Here is a 5,203-nt window from a genome sequence, read left to right on the forward strand (position 1 = left end):
AGGAGATAGAGCCCCACAGTGAGGCTCTGCGCTCAGCAGGGAGTCCCTTGAGAGGCTCTCTCTCTCTTCTGCCCCTCCCCCTACTCTCTCTCTCTCTTTTTCCCCTCTCTAAAATAATTAAAATAAATCTTTTTTTTTCAAAAGTATTACCTGATTATGCCATGTTGATCCAAGGGTATGATTTAATCTTTGACACAACACTTTGAAATTTGGTGAGGGGTGGGAGAGGGGAGAAGGGGTGGGCTGTCATTTGAGAATGATGGAGTTCTTTACCTAATAGACATCTTGAGCAAATTGCATCAACTCTTTCCACTGAATGAAGACCAACCACTACTGCTGGAGGGTGTCAGGAAGGGAGTGGTCTTGAGCATGTGGAATGCCACTCTCACTTTCCAGCCTCAGTCAGGGAAGCTTTCAGCCCAGAAAGTTCCTGAGGAACATTTTATGTTCCCTGCCTTTGTTGTGTCATCCCCTGTCTTTTCCCCATATGGAGATGGGAAGAACTTTTTCAATATATCAAATTCAGTCAATTTAGCAATCCAGGAGACTGGCACACATTTCAAAGTGCCTTTTCTTTCAGCTTGTTACACTGAGAAGACTGTTGTAATGGAGTCTGAAACACTGCATGAGAGTATGTGCCCTCCAGGGGCCCACTTCTGTCAGTTCTACAAGGCACAAGGAGAAGTGACTCAGCCCACTTCAGGCAGTGAAGATCAGAGTGCAGCTCTGATTTGAAAAATTCCGCCCCAAATTTTATTTATATAATTTATTTATATAATACAGCCAGTTTGGATTATTTTAGATAATCCCACAATTTATGGATTGGATTGGCTTAATTGTTTGACCTGACATCTATTACTCAGATACAATTTCTGTAATCATTTCAAGATTTGCCTGTTTTTCTTTTTAATTCTAATTGATGGCCAAGATTAGTGTGGTAAAAACCATTCTACCTTGTATTCTATCAATTAGTTAGAACTGCAATACAGTGTACACTGATGTAAATTGTAAATTAGACTGATGAACTAAAAATTTTAAGTATTAAATTGCGTATTTGTTCTAAAAATTGGAACAGGAAATCTAACACCCTGTGTTTCTGGTATGGTTAATTTTGTGACCACAGCCCCAAAAAGTGTTTTTTTCTTTTCTTTTCTTATTTGGAAAGCAAAAAAATCACACACGCACAAAGTTAGCCTGTCTGGGGGGAAAAAATCCTAAGAAATTTACCCAACTCTACTGGTTTCCGGATAATTCTAGGAATGACATCAAATCTGATCCTCAGATCTCAAGCTTCCAAGAAACCATATAGGTGCATTCAGTAGGAGCATGTTAATAAAAGTCATGAAAGAGGTGTTGGTTATGTGGCACAATGACATTTAAAAACTCATTTATCTCCTGTTTTGTCACAAGGTAAGCCTGTTTCCTCCATTTTTCCATTGATGCTCTTTTGAATTTATTTCTAAACATCTTTTAGAAATTGGAAAATGTATTTGCCAGGTTTATAATTTACTCATTTTCATGGGTTATAAGTTTAAACCAGAATTATCTTTTCTACATGATAATATTCTAATCCCAGCACATAGTTGAAAGGAAATTGCTAGACTTACCCATCCCCAGTATTCATGGAATTTTAATATGTTGGATTTTCTCCTCTGTGTTTCTCTTGAGTTCTTGGAAAAAGCAAAGTGAATTTTAATCAGATCACATCATATAGAAGGTATAAAAATTTTTCAACATTTTATGCTATTTGGTAGAGTTCATTCTCTTGCATGGTATAATATCTAAAATTACACATTGAGAAGGCATAAACTCAAAACAAAAATCTCTTACTTTGATTTTTAATAGTCACTCCATAAAAGGCAACAATGTACTTTCTGGAATCGGGTGGGGAAAAAATATCCCAGTGACAGAAAATTGAAGCTAAGACATTAGATAGCAACCAGATATTGTAGTCTAGATATCCCTTCTCCTGTCTGCTACCCAAATATCCCTAATTGTTTTAGTCAGGATTCTCTGGAAAATGCAGAATATTATACATATATATGGATAGAGAGAGAAAGAAAGAGGTTGCTTGATAATAAGGAAATGGCTCACGTGACCGTGGAGTCTGAGAAGTCCTAAGACCTGTAGTTGGCAAGCTGGAGACCCAGGAAATCCAATGAACCAGAGCTGAAGGGAGAGAAGTGGATGTCCCAGGCCAAGGAGTCAAGCAGAAGAATGAATTCTCCTACTTTGCTTTTTGTTCTAGGGCCTTCAACAGGTTGGATGGGGTCCACTCACATTGGAGAGGGCAATCTTCTTCACTTAGTCTAGGGATTCAGATGTTAATCTCATCCAGAAATACCCTCACAGTCGGATCCAGAATAACATTTAGCCAAATATCTGGGTACCTCATGGCCCAGTAAAGTTGACATATACAATTAATCACCACACCAGTCAAGTCATGGTTGGATGTTGGTCATCAGATAGCTTATAAACTATCTTGGTATTCAGCTTCAGGAGAGTTCTAATAGGAGATAACTTATGCGTCAAATTGTAGTAACCTGTAATTTCTATTGTCTAGCATACTTTTTGCCTCCCATCCTCTGATTCCTTGGGAAATATTTCCTTCATTCTATATGTTTCTGATGGAATATTAGTTATGCTTCAGTAATGGCCAATCCCATTATTACCTTCCCCAGTGGGGGTTGCCTAGGATTGATATACAGCAGTGGAGAAGAGCACTGCTTTCTTTCTACTGGTTGTCAAACTAGGATGGTGTGAAGTTGTGATTGCAAGTGGTCATCTTCCCTGGCCACATGAAGGAGGCAGTCTATAACAAAAAGTAAAGAGACCATCATGCACAGAGAAGAAGAGACAAACAGAAATACGAACAGAGGGTAAGAGAGACTATGAAGGAGAAGATTTGAAACTCTAGATCCAATTGTGCCTGAAGACATCATTCCTAAACTTCCTGGTTAAGTGAGCTGATAGTTTTTTGTTATTAAGTTCATTTGGTTGTAACCAAGAGAACCCTGACTAATGCCAACTATGCTCCTATGTTAAATACACACTCTTTTTTATTGATGGTACATACTGAAGAGCATCTGTTATATGGATAGATTGTCTTGTTGATCAAGTCTATAGTGTTTGTGATGGGTTACTTAGAGTCCTGGACAGAACTAGGATTCTTGACCTTCCAGCTGAACCAGTCCTGGAGAACAGTGGAATGGCAATGTTAGAACCAGATGACCCTCCTGAGAGTAAGTCAGTGAGATCATAGAAAGATTAAGTCTGTAACTAACAGTCTGAATTACAGACATTAAAAAGCCATAAATCAGTGAGTACTACATTCAAACTACCAGAGGAATAATCCACGATCATTCTATACCAAGTAGCAGATCTAGGACACAAAATACTAACTAGATCTCCAGCAAAGCCCATCCCTTCACAGGTAAAAGAACAACACAGATCCTCTACAAAGTGTGATGAAAGCCAAAATGCAAAACATCATCAGGAGCAAAAAAATCCTGGGGCTCTGTTAAGACCCTCTGTGAACTTATTCCACTGCCAACCTCTTAGAAATCAGCCAACCTCTGATTTCACGGATATATACTACATGAAGGCTGAGGCTGCAAGTTTGTAAGGAAAACTTTATGATAGGGTGTGGGGTTTGTTTGTTTGTTTTTCATTGTTGTTTTTTGTTGTTGTTGTTGTTTTGTTTTTTGCTAATTAAGAAAGAAAATAGAGGTTCCAAAAGGCAAAGAATGGCACCTGGGGCCCAGGGATAGGTCATCGCCTCCTGCCCCTACACCACATACCCCGCATCACAGCCCAGGGCCTTCCATTATAGCACACCTTTCTCAATGTCTGAATATTACATCGCACTATACAGTGTCGTGCAGATGAGGGATGGGTTCGTCACTACTTGTCAGAAATGTATTAGAACAATAAACCCGAAAAGACTTAGAAATATCGGTATAACAGGGGGAAGGGGAAGATTGTATTCTATTCTGTCAGTATAAAAACTTAAAAATATGTTCAAGATAGAAATTTAAAATAAATAAAAATGAGGAGCCTCCCCTCATGGAGTCACCAACCCCTTATTATAGACTGTGCCCTCTTTCAACCCTTTTCAAGTCATTCCGTGTCTCTGTCCAAAAGGTCCCTGTGTAACCATACTAAGGAAATTAAAGCTTTTCCATCCTTTAGCCAATCCTAGTCAGGATAATATGCTGCTGATCATCAAAGAGATCATCAAAAGTCAGATTCTGGCCCCCAATTTTTTTTTCTGTGACCCATATTTTCTTAGATCCTCTGGATCCACAGAATAACTAACCAAAACACTAAGTTTCTCAGCCATATCTTTCAAACAGTACTAGCAAAATGAGCAATAATAATCCCACCCTCTATATTTTCATTACAGCCTAACCCCCTGTGTACAGATAGATGCCACGTTAAACAACTGCCTCATCCCAGCCACTCTTCATACACAGTGCAGAGCTATGGTATTCATTCATTCCAGGGAGGTCCCCCAGCAAAACTACGGGCTCCCATCACCACGTATAATCTACCAGACTAGGCCTTCAAAGGAATGTTCTTCAGAGATTCGCTACAAGTGATTTTAGGAGAGGTTTCTTCTGAAAACAGGAAGGTTTCACTCGAAAAGACTTTGTCTTCCTTTTTGCAAACCTTCTCAGGATTTTCATGTGGAAATAATCCATACAGATTTAATGTTCTCAGCACTTATTCATGCTTGTGGATTTCCTCCCAACTCCCACACACATTTCCCACATCCTGGTTCTCTTGAAGAGCAGAATATTCTAGGTTTGCTCAGTGTGGAGCATAATGGAATAATTGTTTCACAGTTCCCACAAACTCTGCTTTCAGGTGGGTCCTCTAGACTTTGCCCCTCAACCACATAGTGCTTTGTGGTCTCCTGTGGTCCAGCCAGACTCTGAGATTATTCTTTTCCTTCTCTCATATGGTCCAGGAGCCGGCTCCTGACCCCCACCATGTATGGTTCCTCTTTCTCTCTTTTTTTTTTTTTTTTGGTACATTCCAATTGTTCCTTATGCTGTTTGTTCTGATCATTTGCCCGCTCATCATGCCCGGTTGAATTCTAATTTTCCCCAGAGTGAAAATAATGAACATGGTCTCTCTTTTATCACAGAAGATAAATTATTTTTGTCTTTACATCAAAAGTCTTAAATCAATAGCTACT

The sequence above is a fragment of the Phoca vitulina genome, unplaced genomic scaffold (genome assembly GCF_004348235.1).
Source record: "Phoca vitulina isolate PV1807 unplaced genomic scaffold, GSC_HSeal_1.0 scaffold4, whole genome shotgun sequence".
NCBI classification, from domain to species: Eukaryota; Metazoa; Chordata; class Mammalia; order Carnivora; family Phocidae; genus Phoca; species Phoca vitulina.